Source organism: Lissotriton vulgaris, chromosome 10 (assembly GCF_964263255.1).
Source record: "Lissotriton vulgaris chromosome 10, aLisVul1.2, whole genome shotgun sequence".
NCBI classification, from domain to species: Eukaryota; Metazoa; Chordata; class Amphibia; order Caudata; family Salamandridae; genus Lissotriton; species Lissotriton vulgaris.
Window position 1 is genome coordinate 187,656,344 of NC_141698.1, and position 19,996 is coordinate 187,676,339.

Sequence of the window (19,996 nt, forward strand, 5' to 3'; positions counted from 1 at the left end):
CTCGGTGTTCAGCAGCGCCGAGGCCCCGCACCGGCAACAAACAGGAAAAAAACGCTGCACTGCCATCTGGTGACCAATCCGCTCCTCTGCGCCCCTACAGTAAAGGAAGCCACCACAGAACTGAGGCTGGGAACAAGGAAATAACGCACTCAGGGACAATGAGGTAGAGACAGTCCCAGCCTGCTGTGACTCACAACAAGCAAACCAAGGCACCTCCACTGAAGCACAGCAGTGCACAAAGAAGCAAACAAGCACAAGACACAACAAGTGAAAGACTACAAAGGTAAATAAAGCCAGCAGCAACACAAGCCGAGGACAGCAACCATCACAAACCACAGTGTTCACAAGCCCACCGTCACTGTCCAGCGACGCAGGACAGCATAGAACGGCGTAGGAACGCGCCAGAAGAACAAGAACACTGCCTCACCAGCGCAGGAACGCGCCACAACCCTCAGGGACGCGCCAGGCGACAGCGCCGGAAACTCCAGAAAGGCGCAAGGAGTGAAGGAACCCCACACAACAGGACAGCGCAGCATTGCGCCGGAACGTGCCAAGAGCGCCAAGAATCAAGAGCGCCAGAGTGACGCTGCCCAGCGACACGCCAACGCCACAGAACAACATTGCGCAGAACGCGCAAGGAGTGAAGGAACTCCACACCTCAGGACCGAACAGCATTGCGCAGACCGCGCAAGGAGTGACGGAACTCCACACCACCACGACTGAATGACGCATGGATCGCGTCCTCGAAGACCAGTCAGTTGGTCACCCCGAAAGAAAAGGAGAAAATGATCAGTCAGTTGGTCCCCCCCGAAAGGAAAGGAGAAGATGACCAGTCAGTTGGTCGCCCGGAAAGAAAAGATGACCAGTCAGTTGGTCGCCCAGAAAGAAAAGGAGAAGATGACCAGTCAGTTGGTCACCCCGAAAGAAAAGGAGAAAATGACCAGTCAGTTGGTCACCCCGAAAAAAAAGGAGAAAATGATCAGTCAGTTGGTCCCCCCCCGAAAGGAAAGGAGAAGATGACCAGTCAGTTGGTCGCCCGGAAAGAAAAGATGACCAGTCAGTTGGTCGCCCAGAAAGAAAAGGAGAAGATGACCAGTCAGTTGGTCGTCCGGAAAGAAAAGGAGATGACCAGTCAGTTGGTCGCCCAGAAAAGAAAGGAAGCAACTGACCGATCAGATGATCACCCAGAAAAGGAAGGAGAAGTTGGCAGTCAGAAGATCACGACTCGAAGACATGCCAGAAGATCAAAGGCATGGTAACTGAATAGATCAAGAGGTCCATGGACGGGACCCAGAAGAGGTCTGATGACACCGACCCGAAGTAAAGAAGGAGCGACAGGAAGAAAGGTGCGATGCCTGGTTTTGGTCATTGGAAGAAGAGAAGGCGTGTCCTAAGGGTAGGACGCAACCAGGGAGACACGTGTGGAGTGCACGCCACACGGAGATGGCCTGGGTGGTTGAAGAAAAGGAAAGGGACCGACCACGTCGTGAAAGGAATGGAGGAGAAGAAGGGTAGTGAGTGCCACGGTGCCACTAGAAGATCACAAGAAGAGAAGAGAAGAGATGTGACCAGCCAACTCACACAAACATCAGGAGAAGATGGCGACATGCACCAGAACACCGGAGTGCAGCGGAGAACAAGGCCTGGCATGAACACCGGCGGCACAAGTCAAAGATATCCACCTACAAGCCATCCATCAATGTGGCAATCGCAGAAGAGGGCAAGTTTGGACTGTTTGACAACAATCTACCTTTGGGGTTGAGCGGAAGATTGGATGGCGAGAGTGCTCACACATCCGGCTGAGGAACTGACCACTCCACACCAACCCGTGGCAGCCCAAGAAGCAAAGGCCTCAAGGGACTCTGGTGGCAGCAAGTCCCGCAAGAGAGACAGATCCACGACGGTGCGTCTGCAAGACCCACTGAGAAGGAAGCTTCGCGTGCAAGAAAAGAGTCAACAGCGTAACCTTCAGGTGGAACTAGGACACAACGGTGAAGATCGTGGAGCGCCCCGCTCACGGCCCGAAGGCTATGGTGGAGCAACATGACCGACAACACCAGTCCAGTGGAAGCCTGGCAAAGAGGTCCTCCCGGACATCTTGTGAGAGAGGAATACCGGCGAAGAGGGGCATCCTAGTGAGAGGGATGTATGCACCTACTCCTTTCATCTGCCCAGAAACACTTTGAAGCCTGCCCAGAGACATCACCAAGGACCAGGACTGAAGAGGAGAACCGAGAAGAAAACAATACTCGGATCACGTCACCCTTCTATCTAACTACCAACTGTCACCAGTGGTGCCAAGCAAAGGCAAGACCAAGAACAACGTCCAGGCGGCGCAGACAGAAGATAGGACCCGCCAAACAACGGCAAACCATGCCACAGTGACTCATGAGTCCTGGATGCAGCAACTACACCATCTGCGACCTGCAATCCACGAAAGAGACTCACTTCAAAGTATGGAGTCCAGTGTTATTTTGTATATACATTTTCTTTCCCACAGGTGGAACTTTATCGTGGGGCTTGCGAACTGTACTTTTTCTCCCACAGGTTGGACTCTCATTTGTTTTCATTTTCCCCGAAGTTTGGGAGGGATGTAGTAATCCAGAATCACGGTCAGCAGTCTAGTGCTCTGTAAGCCAGCACACTGAACACCCACCCACCACTGATGTCACTGGTCAGGTGACACAGCTTTAATAAAAGGGGCCGAGCGCACGTGCTCTGGGCCAGTTGCACTATGTAGCTGTTGGTGTCTGCGTCAGTCATTATCTAGCATGAGGGCCCAGGGCCCCCAACATTACACCTTTCATAATCAAATTCCTTCGCAGCGCCTCCAAGAACCAATAAAGAAAGAAATAAACATTACGCATCTTGCATGAGGTACCGCAGAACAACACGCGTGCAGATGTACACCCTTGGCTCCCGTGTAAAGCTCTCTTCACGTGTTCTGGTGAAACATGTTACCGAATCAGTGTCAGTTAGAACATAGCCCCTTCTTGCCCAGTACACTTCCCTCCTGTGCCATTGACGACAGCGGATACGCAGGCACGTATCGTCCCTTTCATGTCATTGAGGAGAGACGTGTGAAGTGCAGCACGAAAGGGGGAAGGAGGGGTGCAAACTGTGGCCGAGTCGGAGCGCCCAGTAGCCTATGGTGGGCATCGGCAAATGGCCTCCTGGACAGGCTGGAGGGTGCAGAAACTGCAGGCTGCCCTTTGCTCGGACCGTCAGTGCCACCTATTGAGGAGTCGTGGGATGTGTGAGCAGGCCGGGGTTTGGGACCCTTCTGCCTGTTACTATGTGCGTGTGTATGTATATCAATGCAAAGTGGTGATTGGCGAGAAAACCTGTGGTGCGCGCGCACCACATAGGGGCGAGGGAGCCTGTTGTCTGTGCCGTGGTGATGCGCGTAACAGACACCAGTGGGGCGTGGTCGGAGCAAAGGCGGGACATGCGCCCGACTTTGCCTAATTGCGTGCTGTATTTTTCAAAAAAACGCACGCCAACGCCAATTGCAGCCAGCGAAGCGTGTGGTCAGCTTTCTGAAGCCCGTACAGGAGGTCTCTCGCTGCACGAACAGTGCTGGGCACTGCAACGCAGGCGCAATACCTAAAAACCATTGCAAGACGCTGCTCTGTTATTGGCTCTGGGTTCATTGGGTTCTTAGTGAACCTACTATATATCCCCACAACCAGAAAGGTCCAGCGGATGTGTAGGTATATTGCTTTCAAACAGCTGTCATAATTAAAAGAAGTTATAGGTGAAAACGTTGATACAAATGACTGTTTTTTTCAACTACTTTTCAATTTTCCCATATTCAACGGTTAGTTTCTATAAAGAAACCTTGAAGGATCTACACAAACCTTGTTCAATTCAGAATTGTATCTACTTTTCTAAAATGTATAGCTTTCCAGGCTTCATTATTGCTTTCATACCCATTTCTACCATTAACTGGAAAGAGGTTGACAGCACAAAAAATAGCAAAAATAGGCTATGTCCCAGTAAAATGCCAAAACTGTGTGAAAAATGTTGGTTTTCTGACAAAAGTCTGTTTGTCCCTGAAAGCTGGGAAGATGATAAATTCAGCACCACAGCCTCATATTTGATACCATTTGCATGTTAAAAAAACAGACGCTTTCATCTGCAGCCCTTTTTTCAAATTTCCCCCCAAAAAACAAAATTTACCTGTATTTTGGCTAATTTCTGGGTCCCCTCCAGGGGAATCTGTGGAAAAAGGTAGGGCTATGACCTTTTTCAAGATTTGCCCGGCGCTAACCGCCTTTGTACCATTCAAATTACCAAGCAATGAGGCAGGCGCCGGAGACCAGAAGGCAGGAAACAGAAGTTTTATTCCGACGGAGCAGAACACAGATCAGACAACAAGGTATCGTCTCGAGGTGCTCTAACAGCCTCTCTGAGGCCTGGCCTCTTATACCCTGGTTTATGACATGTGAGCATTCTTTATTGCATAAAAGACTCTTTAAACTTATGAAATGACGTCCCCATAATCCTTGTGTCAAGCCCACCCCCACATACATCCACAATAGAGGTCCTCACCCTGTTGATAACAGGAGGGGGCTATCACACGGCTGAGTGTTCCGCCGATTCTTAGGATGTGTGCGCCCATGGGGTGGGGAGGCCATGATCAACAGTGTGTCCTTTGAAGAGGGGCGACTCCATACAATGAGGGGCAGTAAATGATATCTCCCGGCTTAGGCGATGGCCTCGGACCTGTATGGACAGTCGGACACGGGGGAAGGGGTCATCAGAGGAGTGGTATTCATGCCGCGTGGACAATCGAGCGTGGAGGGAAGGTTTATCAACAGAGGGGCATTCATGGAAGGAGAGGAGGTGCTGGTCAGGCGCAGGCGTGACTTCCAAAGACAGGGTCATGCAGAAGGGTTATGCTCATGAGAGGGAGGGAGGGGGAGCCAGGGTGCGCCGAGGATGCTTGCTGGGTCAGAGGGGCGCGCTGGCGATCGATCGTGAACAGGGAGACCATGATACCTAAAATGGCTGTCGTGCGCGTTGTACGTGGGTGACAAGCTGGCGCAGATGATGTTCAGCTCGTAAACTAAAATTCCACAGTCCTCCCTTTTAACATGTCTCGCCAACTTGTCAGTTTGGATTTATCCCCATAAGGCCACGTATTTCTACTTCATAGAGGGGACTCATGTGCTCATTTCGGAAGTCCAAAGTCTTTGGGAACATACAGTTAGAGACGAGGCCGAATAAAGCTGGTAGACATTGGATACCCAAACAACACCCGCATAGTATCACAACAGGTATCAGTATGAAGGAAAACAACCTCCAACCCCAGTTCCTCAAAATGTCCCAAAACCAGCTCCCAAGCGACCATCCTTCTTGCTCTTGGTGAACCTCTGAGGAAAGTCTGTGGAGGTGTTCAATGGCTTTGTAGACTGAGGGCGAGTTATCTGGCACGTAAGTGCAGCAGCTAGATCCGATGATGCGGCATGCTCCTCCTCGATCGGCTAGGACCACATCTAAAACAAGGCGGTTTTGAAGGGCCACAAGGCGGACCGCTTGAAGCTCAGCCGTGTTGTTAGCGAGGATGCCAGCCGTGATGTTGATCGTCGTTTCTACTGCCTGGGTCAGGTGTCGGATAGCGCGGCTGTTTGCCATTGGGCCCCACAGGGGAACGAGTCCCTTTGCTGCATCCAAGAACTGAGCTCCAGTGGAGTCGGCTTGTCCAATGTCATCTGCACGCCTCTGCCGGTGATGGTTAGCAGGGGCTACATACGTGGGGGGGAGAATGAAGGCAATATAGCAGATACCCTTCCAACCTTTCGGGAGCCAGGTGTAAGCTTTGGTGCCACACACAAAGTACATATTTGGAGAAGCAACAAAGGAAGGGGGATCAACTGAGTCCAATGTTCTGGTGATTCGGCAGGAACTGTGACCCACCAGCTGTGTTCCCTGGCCTTCGAGACACACAAGACCTGTGACATTGATAACAGACAGAGCCACAGTCAGAGTGGCGGTAGTTTGTTTTCGCAGATGAGAGAAGGTGGATCTAGCTGGATTGTGGAGTACCTGTGCTTCGACACGTTCTTTGGCTGGAATGTCTTTAAGGAAGGTGGCGCCTGTGAGCGCAGGACACAGGGGAGCAGAGGTCTTTCCGGTTTTGTTCAGCCAGAACCCAGAGTAGAAGTGCGACACTGTCTGGCTGGAAGTGGCGTTGTCCTTGTGGCTCTCTTGCATGAGGATCAACCAGGCGAGGCAGGAGCCGTGAACTGAGAAAGGAGAAGGGATGAAGGGGATGGAGTGTCCAGTGGCATGCGGGAGCAACCCGCAGATCCAGCAGTTCGTAGCATTTGCAGCAAGGTTGTGTTGGTGCAACAGTTGCACGAAGGAATTGTTCCAAAATTCCCTGCGCCTTTCTCGGAGCTGAGGCGACAGGGAGATTAGGTGATGCTCTTTCATGGGGGTCGGTCGTGCAGTGGGCAGCAATGCCTCATGAGCCGGTGTGCTTTCCTCCAGAATCCAGAAGGAGGTCATGAGGAGGAGGCAGAAGAGGAAGACAATAAAGAGGGCGATTGTCTTTGATTTGTGCAAATTGTCAGTCTTTGGGTTTCTATAGTGGGTATTTCCTGTTGCTTCCATCATCTTCTTATCTGGCGCTTCCATCATCTTCTTATCTGGCGCTTCCATCATCTTCAAGGGGCTCGGTAGCGGGCAGAACCACAGACTTCGTTTAGCTTCTCTCCCGGTAACCCTCGGTTGTGTTTAGGTCACCGTTCTGAGATTCAACTTAGTCCGTGGCCTACTTAGCCAAAGCTCCCTCCTTTCGACGCAGGAAATACCCTTCTCTGGTTGGCACAGTGGGGTCAGAGAATTTTGCAAGTTCAAGTGCCCCAGTATCGGGATAACAGTTCAATGTCGGTCGGTCTTTGTTCAGGAGCTCTTCTTGGGTGTTGACGTTTTCTGTTGTGGCCAGGTTCGCAGAGACCTTCCGGCAGTGATGTGCGTGCAGCCAGTGCCTCTTCCCCTCCACTCGAAGCGCCGTCCGTGTGGTAATCAGCACTTGCCAGGGGCCCGTCCACCGGGGTTCTAGGCTCTTGGTCCGTTGGAAGTTGCGGACTAGAACGAAGTCCCCCGGTTGGATGTCGTGGCCTGGGCCCCTGGAAACATCGGGGATGGCCTGCTGCACCTGTTGATGAATGACAGACAACGTTTTAGTTAACTTGCACAAATAATCAGACAGTAGGACGTCCGGGACGTCATGAATGGAGGTTGGTTTGGGAGCAGTCCAGAGGTTCATCGGTCGCCCGAATACAACCTCGTATGGGGTCAAATGGTGTTTGGTGGGAGTAGAGCGCATCGATAGCAAGGCCAAAGGGAGTGCGTCTGGCCATTTAAGTCCGGTGGTTGCCACTATTTTTGACAATTTCAACTTCAGTGTGGCTTTATGGCGTTCCACCAGGCCGGCGGATTGGGGGTGGAAGACTGCGTGAAATCTCAGTTTCACCCCCAATCCCTTTAGGATTAGTTGGATAACCTCAGCTATGAAGTGGGGGCCATTGTCGCTCCATAAAATTCGACAAAGGCCATAGCGAGGAAAGAATTCTTTCAGTAGTACTTTGGCAGTAGTAATGGCAGTGTTGTCATGGGTTGGATAGGCCTCTACCCATTTGCTGAAGGCACATACGATGACTAGTACATACTTCAAGCTTTGGCATCTCTCTAGTTGGATGTAGTCCATCTGAAGGACCTCAAAGGGGTGATTGGGGGTCCCAAACCCTCCCCGGGGTACCACAGTTCCTTTCCCGGGGTTGTGCTGCAGACAGATAAGGCACTGCTGGACTAGGCGTCTGGCTGAGTCGGGGATTTTGTCGTTGTGCCAGACTTTGGAAATGAGTTCGATTAGGGGTGCAGATCCTATGTGTGCGAGGGAATGAGCCATTGTCAGTATGGGGATCAGGTATGAGTCAGGTAGCAACCATTTGTTTGCATCTTTTGTTCGCCAGCAGCCCTCATCATCCTTCAAACCCACCCCGGCCCACCTAGTCAGTTCGTGAGGGGTGCTGGCCGACTGGATGTCTCTGATCATTTCCCTGGCGTTAGTCCATTTCTCTGCTTGTGACCTGGTCACGTACATGCGTGTCACCGTCCTATTCTCAGCTGTGGTTCGTGCAGTGATGTCGGCCAGTGCATTCCCTTGTCCGACTAAGTCTGTCACCTTCTTGTGTGCCTGGCATTTGATCACTGCTAGTCGTTTGGGGAGGAGAACCGCTTCAATCAGGGCAGAAACCAGATCTCAGTGAAGGATAGGGGTGCCGTGGGACGTCAGGAATCCCCTCTCCCTCCACAGGAGCCCAAAATGGTGAACCACCCCGAAGGCATACTGGCTGTCTGTATATACGTTCGCGGTGGTCCCTGTGGCTATGATGCATGCTCGTGTGAGGGCTATCAGCTCTGCCGCCTGGGCAGATCGTTGTGTGATGCAGGCTGTCTCAACTACTGTTCGGGCGGTCGTTACTGCATAGGCAGCTGAAGTGGTGCCATCTGGGAGTTTGATGCATGAGCCGTCTACCCATAGCTCTCCATCGGGGTCAGTGAAAGCAGTGTCTCGGAGGTCAACTCTACTCCTACTTTGTTCGTCCGTGAGGGTCACACAGTCGTGTATGGGAGGAACGTCGGGGTCATTTTCAGGCAGGGGCAACAATGTGGCAGGATTCAAAGTCGTGCATCTCTTTAGTGTGATGTGGGGTGCAAGTAGCGTCAGTTCGTACCCTGTCAGTCGTGCGCTAGTCAAATGTTGAGTCTTGGTTTGGTTCAGAAGGGTGTCGACAGCATGGGGTACTAACACGGCGAGAGAGTTTGAAAGTACGATTCCTTCGCTCTGGCGGATAGAGACGGCAGCGGCAGCTACCGCTCGAAGGCAGGCAGGCAAAGCTCTGGCTACAGGATCAAGAGTGGCGGAGACGTAGGCACAAGGGCGCTGCTTTGGACCTATAGACTGAGTCAGGACAGGCAATGCACACCCCTCCCTTTCGTGGGTGAAGAGGGAGAAGGGTTTGGAGTAATCCGGGGTTCCCAGGACGGGCGCTGAACAGAGGGCATCTCGCAATTCCTTAAAGGATGCTTGACACTCAGGGGTCCAAGGGAGCGGGAAGGAGGCATCTTTGGTCAATAGGGCAAGTAGGGGTTTCACAATGAGGCTGAAATTAGGTAACCACTGTCTGCAAAAAGAGGTTAGGCCAACCAAAGAGCGGACTTGCTTTTGTGTTTTTGGGACGGGGGTGTCTAGGATGGTTTGGATTTGGTCGGGTGTGAGTTTCCTCCCTTCTTTGGACAGGAGATGGCCTAGGTATGTCACTTGTGGCTGGCAGAACTGTAATTTCTTTTTGGAAACTTTATGGCCATTTTCTGCAAGAAAGTGTAGGAGTTGGACAGTGGCTGTGATTGCAAGTGGGGTGGTGTCGGCCGCCAAAAGGATATCATCGACATATTGAATCAACACCACTCCATCCAGTAGCTGGACGGCGTCCAGCTGTCTTTTGAGGGCCTGGCTGTAAATACTGGGACTTTCAGTGTACCCCTGGGGGGCTCTACAAAATCGGTACGAGCGGGATTTTAAGGTGAAGCCGAAGAGATAACGGCTGTCTGGATGGATGGGGATAGAGAAAAACGCATTCTTGAGGTCGATAACAGTGAAGGTGGTGGCAGTGGACGGGATGAGGGTCAGAATGGTGGTGATATCTGAGACTACGGGGTATTGGGGTACAACCACTTTGTTAATTTCTCGCAGGTCGATGATGAAGCAGTACGCTTTCTCATCTCCTTCGCCTTGCTTCTTAACAATAGGTAGGATTGGGCTGTTGCAGACGTTGCTAACCACCTCTTCAACCACTCCTGCATCTACCAGAGACTGAATGATCGCTACCAGTGCCTTCTCGCCCTCGGGGGATATCCGATATTGTGGGAGTTTCGGGAGCATAGCGTCCTGTCTTACAGTTATATGAATAGGGTCAATCATCATTCGTCCCACATCAGAGTCATTTTTGGCCCATAGGTACGGAGGCAGGGTATCAAGCAAGGACAGGTCAGCATCAGTTATGGAGCACATGTGTCGTGCAGGGCAAGATTTGGGTATGTCTGGGTTGTCGTACAGGATGACTCGGATTCCATCTGGGGAACACCTAATGGTAGCTCGAAAATGTTTCAGTAAGTCAATGCCCATAATGGCGTCAGGGGAGTTGGAGGAGAGCAGAAATGTTGTGTCAGTGGTGTTGCTTTCTAGGTCAAAGGTGATAGGTACGGACAGGGGGTTAGTGGAGGGCGTCCCATCGAAACCTATCGATGTAATGTGTGAGCCAGACAAGGGTGCCCTTGGAATCAGTCGTTTCGATAACACACTACGTGTCGCCCCAGTGTCTACCAAAAATGGAGACTCTGTACCCAGGACCTTAGCGGTGACATAAGGACCTTGCTGGTCAACACAGAGCTCGACTGGATCCCTCCCTTGCCCCTGGCAGTCCTATGCAAAATCGGGGGCATTCTCACCGTCGGATAGTTGATATTGGTTCTGTCGGGGGCGGTCAAATGTGTTCAATCTCCCTGATCTGTCATTGTTGGTGTCGTTTGTGTGCCCTCGTCCTTGTCCTCTATTTCTCGGACCACCCGCCACATCCCTGGGGTCCCTATTTCTGTTCGTCTCTAGCAGAACCGGACACTGGGATTTCCAATGGCCGAATCCTTTGCAGAAGGCGCATTGGTCATCGCTAATGTCTCTACGTCCAGTGTGGGGTGTTGGGGTGTGATCTTTAGGAGGTGGGTTTCTGGGGGTGGTCGATTGGTAGTTCCCCCTTTGGGGTTCCCGTCCTACCGCTATACCTTGTATCTGGGCTATCATCACCCTTTCTTTCAAATCTTTCTTCTTTTTCTCGGACGCCCTATCATTCTCATTCTTCTGGTGCTAGTAATACTGAGCCATCTGAAGGATAGCTGCGGGTTTGGAGGTCCCCCAACTACTCTCGCTCGTCTGCAGTTTTTGGGAGACCTCCTGTGACAGGCCCTTCACATAGTTTTGTACAAACAGGTGTTGTCCGGCTGCGGTGGTCATGTCTTGGCCACTGTAGTCGGAGAACACTGTCTCGAATCGGGAGAAGTACTCTGATACATCTTCCTGGGGTTTCTGACGACAGGCCGTGACTATCGACCAATCTACCTTTTTCTCTGGGATCAGTGTCTTTAACTTCTGAACTAATTTGTCTGGGAGTTCTAGTATGTCTTTTACTGGTTTCCTTCCAGGCTCTCGCTGTCTATCTAGTTCACTGAGTTGCTCCCAGGTGTGCCCGAACAGATCTGTGTGGTCAGCCTTCCGGATTTGCTTCCACACATCAGCAGGCAGGCATAACCCGAAAAACAAGTCAATGTCCGCTAAAGTCATTATCGTTGAACCCAGGGCTGTGTTCATCTCGGTATAGAACGCTGTCGGGTTCTTTCTTAAATCGGGCAGAGTTTGTCTAAAGGTTAGGATATCTTGTCGGTCCCATGGTTGGTAAACCCAATTGTACACAACCCTCCCTTTTGCATCTGCGTGATTAATATCATCGTTTGTTCCCAGACCGCGTGGCGGAATCCAGTATGGAGCCGCTTCTCTGATGGGCATCATAGTGTTGGCTACTTCTACTGAGGTCGTTTCAGGGACTGTAACCTTCGCTTCTGGTTTTTGTTCCGTGAGGTGGCGGAAGACCTCAAGCGTCTGCATGAAGAGCTCCGTCGCCTCACATTCAGTCCCATCTCCGACATCAATCTTCCTATACAGTGTGGTCAGTTTAGCGGGGCCCTTACTTTGATACCCATCTTCATATGCGTTCAGGGTGTGGTAGCTGAATCGCAAAATGAAATGCCGTCTGTGGCTGTCGGCATGCGAGTTATACATGTTCATTGTGTACTCTTCGCTCTCCCTTCGTTCCACTAGTGTCTTTGCTATTTTGTCAATCCCATCCCGTTCATCTTTGCTCAATCTGTTTGGTCTGGCTGGTGGGTGCTCGCTAGCCTCGGGGGGCATCTGTTGGTGCTGCTAAGGTGGCTGGTGCGGAGGCCGTGAGGGCTGGTGCGCTAGCGCTAAGGCCGTTCTCGCTCGTACTCTGGGCCTGCAGGTGTTGTTGGCAGGGAGCATATGGAGGGGGCATGTAGATGATTGGGGGACCTAGCAGTAACTCATCGTTCGTCCGCTGTTTGGAGGGCAATTCAGGGTAGAGCGCAGAGGGGGTCCTAACAGGGCATTGACCTGTCGACCCTGATTCTTGGTTTTGTGCAGCTTCTTTTCTTTCTTTTCTTTCTTCTTCTAGTTGCTTAGCGGCTAGGTGGGCTGCCTTTCGTAATTCTTTCCCTATTTTCGCTTCTTCTCTTTTCTTTCGTTGTTCCGTTTCTTTGCGCCACATGCCAATACTATCGAGCATAGTGGGCGTGGTCTTATTTTTCTGGAGCGCTATTTCCAATGTTTTTATTTTATTTTCATCAAAGGAACCTATCAGTGGCCACTGACTTTCGGGGTTCTTCTTTGTATATTTATGCCATAGCTTAGTATAAGCTATAGCGACTAGTCCATGCTTGGTGAACATGTCCTTATTAGGGGTGCCTTCCAGTGGGGCTGGATGGTTCATCTCTAATAAGCGGTCCGGGCTGTACAGGCTACCAATCAGTGGGGAGAAGATAGGCATGACGGGTTACAACGGGGACAAAGGTCTGCACTACCTATCTTATCACGGCGGACAAAGACTAGACAGAATATTTCTATTCTACGTTGTTTGTAGGCCGTGAATACCTCAAAAGAACCAATACCGAACACTTAATGTACGGTCAATCAAACAATCAATGGGGAGAATAAGTGGGTACGACGTGTTAAAGTTTTGCGTTACCCACTCTTTCTCTACCTGCAAAGAGAGACCTTGTTCTTCCCTGTTTGCAGACAGAGAATCTCCAGACAACAATCCACGAACGTCAGTTCGGGAAAACAGTGGGGGAGGAAGATAGGCACGACGGATTACAATGGGGACAAAAGTCTGCGTTACCTATCCTTCACTGTTTGCAAAGAGAGAGCCTGTTGTTTTCTCCGTTTGCAGACGGTGAATCTCCAGAGGGATCAACAAAGCGTAATACTAGTATTATCCAAATCAAACAATCATTTCTCAATTTGTCGTGTTTACACGACCTTACCCGGACCGCATGGACAGTTTCCTGTCTTCCGAATCCATCGCCCGATCGTCCTCTCTTCTTCGTGATGTTCGTGGCACTCCTGATGGTTCCCAGTCAGGACCGTAGATCACTCGAGAGAGAGGTCTGTTCGGAACTAGTGAAGGTCGGATGATCGGCTGTCAGACGAGGGTCTATCGGACACGAGCTCTCCCGATCGTTGCAGTCGTTCACTCTGTCGTCGGGACCTCTCCCACTGGATCCACGTGTCGCTGATGGGCCCCACGCTTTGGGACGCCAATTGTGGAAAAAGGTAGGGCTATGACCTTTTTCAAGATTTGCCCGGCGCTAACCGCCTTTGTACCATTCAAATTACCAAGCAATGAGGCAGGCGCCGGAGACCAGAAGGCAGGAAACAGAAGTTTTATTCCGACGGAGCAGAACACATCAGATCAGACAACAAGGTATCGTCTCGAGGTGCTCTAACAGCCTCTCTGAGGCCTGGCCTCTTATACCCTGGTTTATGACATGTGAGCATTCTTTATTGCATAAAAGACTCTTTAAACTTATGAAATGACGTCCCCATAATCCTTGTGTCAAGCCCACCCCCACATACATCCACAATAGAGGTCCTCACCCTGTTGATAACAGGAGGGGGCTATCACACGGCTGAGTGTTCCGCCGATTCTTAGGATGTGTGCGCCTGATTGTATCCCATGGGGTGGGGAGGCCATGATCAACAGTGTGTCCTTTGAAGAGGGGCGACTCCATACAATGAGGGGCAGTAAATGATATCTCCCGGCTTAGGCGATGGCCTCGGACCTGTATGGACAGTCGGACACGGGGGAAGGGGTCATCAGAGGAGTGGTATTCATGCCGCGTGGACAATCGAGCGCGGAGGGAAGGTTTATCAACAGAGGGGCATTCATGGAAGGAGAGGAGGTGCTGGTCAGGCGCAGGCGTGACTTCCAAAGACAGGGTCATGCAGAAGGGTTATGCTCATGAGAGGGAGGGAGGGGGAGCCAGGGTGCGCGGAGGATGCTTGCTGGGTCAGAGGGGCGCGCTGGCGATCGATCGTGAACAGGGAGACCATGATACCTAAAATGGCTGTCGTGCGCGTTGTACGTGGGTGACAAGCTGGCGCAGATGATGTTCAGCTCGTAAACTAAAATTCCACAAATCCACAAACCCTGGGTAACTTTAGAATCCCCATGAGGTAGGAAAAAAGGACGCAAATTTGGCGTGGATACCTTATGTGGTCAAAAAGCTACAGGGCCCTAAGCGCGAACTACCCCAAATAGCCAAAACAAGCATTTACAATGCAATGGTCTCTGCATTGTTAAAGTTAGAGCTATTGGCATTGCTCATGACATTATTTTTATTTATGTTTTTGTTTTTAAAACATAAATAAATGGCATTGTCATTTACAATGCCAATAGCTTAATCTCTCGCAAATGCGAGACCTATTGCATTTGCACCCACACACAGAGCCACACACACAAAGCCACCCACACACACATACAGAGCCACCCACACAGAGGCACCCACACAGAGCCACCCACACAGTTATTCACATAGAGCCACCCACACACACAGAGCCACGCACACAGTCATTCACATAGAGCCACCCGCACACACAGAGCCACCCACACACACAGAGCCACCCACACAGTCCTTCACATAGAGCCACCCACACACACACAGCCACCCACACAGAGCCACCTACACACACAGAGCCACCTACACACAGACAGAGCCACCCTCACACAGAGCCACCCACACATAGAGCCACCTACAAAAAAAGCTACCCACACAGAGCCACACACAATACACAGACAGAGACACACACACATACAGAGCCACACACACAGAGCCACACACATACTCACAGAGCCACACACAGACAGACAGAGCCACACACACACACACACACACACACACACACACACACACACACACACTCACAAACACAGAGCCACACACAGACAGACAGAGCCACTGGGGTACAAAGATGGCAGCCGCTGCTGGGTGCGACAGACTGGGGACAGCAACTGCTGGTTCAGAGGCTAGAGGGCGGCCCCTCAGATTCTCAGAATTGGTGTTCGAGAAAGCACTGCAGAGGGTCAATCACAGTCCTGTCTGCTGTTTAATTTATCTATTTATGTGTTTAATTTTGAGGGGAGCTGGGGAGACACTTGATTTGTTCTAAAGCCTCAGCTGCCTGTTTTATGGGGGGGGGGGAAGGTGCCCTAAAAAAAGTTTCAATGCTGAGACAGTACTTCTTGTGATGTCCCTTTGGTGCTGCAGAAGATGTATCTGGCCTCATTGGGGATAGGATGCATTCATGCTGCAAGGGTGTGCTGCAGAACAAATGTGTGCGGTTGGATCCAGATGTTCGTAAAAGTGATTGCTGTAGCATTACGTCTCTGGAGGGGGTGGTCCCTATAGGGGACTCAAACGGCACTCAAAGCTCAGTTTGAAGACAGGGGTATAATGTCTAAAGTGATTTCACTCGGTGGATATTTGTCTCTACCCTCATTTTCCACTCCGGTGTCCATTGACTAAAGGAGAAAGGAAGCATCTTGGGAAAGCCAGTCACCTTGACAGCAAACAAAGCAGGCCTTACGAAAATATATATTTTTTTGGGACAACGCTTAGCTATCACAATGTGTAAACGGTATTTTATTGCATTTGACTGCATTCACCTTATAATCATTGCCCTCAGAAAAAATACCCCTTTCGTTAACTAGGTTTTACAAGTCAAACCGTTTGAAAAATACATGTAAACAGGTTCCTGATAATCCATATTTCGGATTAAATGCATTCCAGGACTCCCAACCCTTTGCAGGCCCCTGCTCCAGGAAAAGCCGGGCGGTGGCGAAGCTATTGCATTTATGCGAATGTTATGTCTTCCACGTGGTGTGTGACAGATAAAGTATCCGTGGTGTTGTGGTAAAGGGTAAGAGGAGGCGGGCCATCGGACAGCTGGAATGTTGTGCTGTGGTGAACCTTCAGCTGCTCGTAGGAGTATGCGTCCACGAAGAGTGCAGAGTGACACACATTCATATAATTGGCAATAGCCCGAAATCTTGCAATCCCAACTGCGATCCAGGAAAACCCCATGTGTATAACTAATTCTGCACACTATAATTGGAATGGCATTTTTTAATAGACTTGTTAATCATGCTGTGGTGTCGTCATGTGACCACAGGCTTCATTGTGGGTACGATGGCATGATTTTGTAACCTCACAAAGGCGCCCATCAATGTTTTTGTTGTGCCAAGCGCTGGCCTTTTATCTGCGTAAATTGGGCGACTTCCTGTTGGTACATGCAAGTCAGCCTCGGGCGAACGCTACTGAAAGAGCACATAAAAAGACATTGCACCAGAAACAGTCTGCCTCGGTGGCTCATTTTGCTCGCGGGTATACGCTGCACGGCGTGACTTTTTGTTTACTCGTGGTGTAATCGTTTTTAAGCTCCACGTTTGGGAAACCACCTCTTATAGAGCGTGTCTTATTTCAACAAGCTGGTATTCATGGCCAAGCGCAGAAAAACATTTACTGGAGTTAGCATAACAGTTTTTTACTTCCATACCACCTCCCTTCGTAGTGGGTTTTCTGTGTGTATTAACCTGAGCACTATTACGATTTCTAATGATACATCTGCCAAGCCCTGCCAGTCAAGTACGGCGCGGGGGGGGGGGGCAGGACAGCAAGCACGAACAAGGGGGGTAGGGGGCAGGGCAGCAAGCACTCACCGGAGGACGACTGCTTCCGGCGGCGGTCGGGGGAAATGGCAAAAAAAAAGCGCCGCCCCAAAAAAAAAATAGTAAACGCCCACCTCCGAATGACGAATAAAAAGGGGCGGGGGAAAAAAAAAAAGCAAGAAACGCCTACGAATCTGCTCCAGCCCCGAGTGGCACACCTCTTCCAATGGCTAGCCTCCATTTAGGAAGCTAGCCAATGGAAGAGAGAGGCGGGTTAAAGCCCCACTGTAGAAGTCATAAAATCTTCGGCTCCGACCACCGAAGTGCGACGGTAGCCTCGACCTAAAAAAGCTTAGCACAGGGGGGGAAGGCCTAGCAGCGAAGGGGTTAAGCCTTGAATGGTGGGCTACTCTCTTCGTATCACTCTGGGCAACAGAAACATCGTAAAACACTTTTTGTGTATTGGGGGCCCATTCAACACAGAACACATTTTCATGCCACAACCACCTGCTCTAAAAAAAAAAGTCAATTTTAAAATCATAACTAGGCTGGCTGGATAAGGTTTTGATCCAGTATGATTAATGTGACATACTATATTTGAGCTCCAATACCTTTATCACCTCTTGGTGTAAGCGTTTTTGCTATTTCCTCCTTTGGAAAGACACTTTTCTAAAAGGAATAACTGGAGAAGTGTGGCTCAATGCTTAGAGTGGCAGACCTTGATGCAGAACGCTGGCCAGGGACCAGGGTTCGATTCCCTCCTCGGCGGGTTTCGGGCTTAAATTCCTCTGACCGGATATTCTCGCCTCAGTGCCGATCCTAAGCATGGGTCCCACGCTGCAACTCTGGGCAATAGCTTGCTTAGTCTCCACAAAGGCCCCCGATACACAAGGGATGCCTGGTTTCACCATGGGATGGCCAGGAGTGGACACCCCACAAGGAAAAGCCACGAGGGGTTCCCTTGTGGTAGGAGTACAAGCGCCGGGATGCCTCCGGGTCACTGTTCGCGCTATACAAATACGCCACATTTACATTTACATTTAACTCTTAAACAAATGAAATAGTTCGGAAACAGCAATCAAACAATGGTATCCTCCACAGATGCTGCCAATTAATCATCTATTGTTCCTAACTCAAAGGAAGGGCCCCACTGCATAGTTTTTTTTTTCCATCAGAAACATACTGTGGGACTTTGAGAAAAGGGTAGCGAAAAGATGTCAGACGATGCAGAAAAGTTTTGAGCATGATAAATGTTTTTAGAGCAGAGAAATCGCAGATTGTTTTGTTTTTACATTGGTAGGGACTCATGATGAGTCAAGCAAGATATTGCAAAGGGAAATTCAGGCCAGGAGCTATGATCTATAGATCTCCAGTCAGGACATATGCAGAAAAGGGTCCCGCTGGGAATGAGATTTAATAGAAAGGTCAAGAGGAGTAATAGAGTTCACAGAGAGCAGGCTGCAATTTAGCAGACACATGGAGGAGGTTTCAAGATCACAACCCTTTGTGAAGGATGACACAAGCATCTTAAAACTAAGACTTTTTTAACAGGAAAAATAGGGAATTGCAAACTTCAGCAGAAAGCTCAACACACCGATTCAAAGACATTTTTATCTGTTCTCCAGCATCTTACTTTTTTGCTAATTCTGCCCACTTACATCCACCTTTCCCCCTCCATGTTCTACTTTTAACCTCATCTCTTCCCAGCTTATTACCAACCCTTACTGGTTCAGTCCTCTGTTATAAACACATCAATGTTCCTCCTCAATGCTCTACTTCTTTCCTCTCATCTTTCCAACTAGCCACTCGTCTTCTATTACCTTAACTTTTTACTCTGGTTCTATCCCCATTACAACAACCTTTCCCTTTTTACACCAGCCTCTTCTTGGTAGTTCTACCCTCTCTTACACCCACATCCTACTTCCATATACTGCTCTTTATTACTCTTCTCCCCCAGCCACTTACCTAGTGTCAACAGTTATCCTCCTTTACAGCTATCTCTCCCCTTCTACCATCAAACTCTCCAAACGTTTTTTATATTTTTGTATGGATGCTGCCCATCCTAACATTTCTCTCTTTTGCATGCTATTATAGGTGGGCAAGCCTCGGAAAACTCTAGCCAGAGGCCTGGCTCTGCTCAGCTCAAAGTCCTCCGAAAACCTTGAGCCCAAAATGAGCCGAGCTTTCATGGGAGGCGATGTGGCAGAGTGGCTACAGCTGCCCGCCATGCATCATGGGGAGGCAGGCTTGAATCCCAGCCTTGGCTCAGCATCCTGTGAATCCAGGCATATCTCTATGCTGGGGGGATAAATGTTGGTGGGGGTGTGTGTATTATTAAGCACTTTTGTCTCTCTGCATAAAGTTTAAACAGTTGAAAATAAGGTGAGTATGTTATTAAATAAACACTATTGCCACTAGGAATATGGCTTAACCGCAGCGGCAATAGCGCTGCGGTGCTGCTTTTTTATTGAGTGGGCGGGCCGCACCGGCCAACAGACGTGTGCAGCACTATGGAGGTAGTGCTCGCGACGGCCATTGGGCACATTGAAGGGGTTAATGGTATGAATAGTATTATAAAGGAATCCCAGCATGAATATGAGGAATGTTTCAAACGCAATATGGGAAGGATAACATTCATGGAGAATTGTAGCCACATTTAAGAAACATTTTCTTAGCAGTTATGGAACCCTACTTAATACCCTAGAGTCGTGGGAGCCATTTCACTAGAAAGTCAGCCGGAAACATCTTCATGGATGGGATTGGTAACCTAGATATTATTGGGATAAGAGTTGATGAGACTGAGTGTACCACTACTGTGCTCTAGCGGTTTCACCATGTTATAACTAACCTTTCATCTTGGGTCTCTCTCGCCCTCGAAATCTGATTTCTCTTAAAATACTGTCCCAACGTTGAACCTCATGGTGCACAGCTGGGTAAACACGTTTCAATGAATTAGTTTTTTTATTTTTATTTCAGCATGTTTTAATAATTTTTATACAAGAACACATTAGTACTTCTGTTACAGGGTTTGTATCGGTTAAGCAGCTCACTTTTAGACAATATAATTCTTAGCAAGCCCTACATATCATAACAGTGAAGAAGAGAGAAAGAAGAACAGAAAGGAGCAG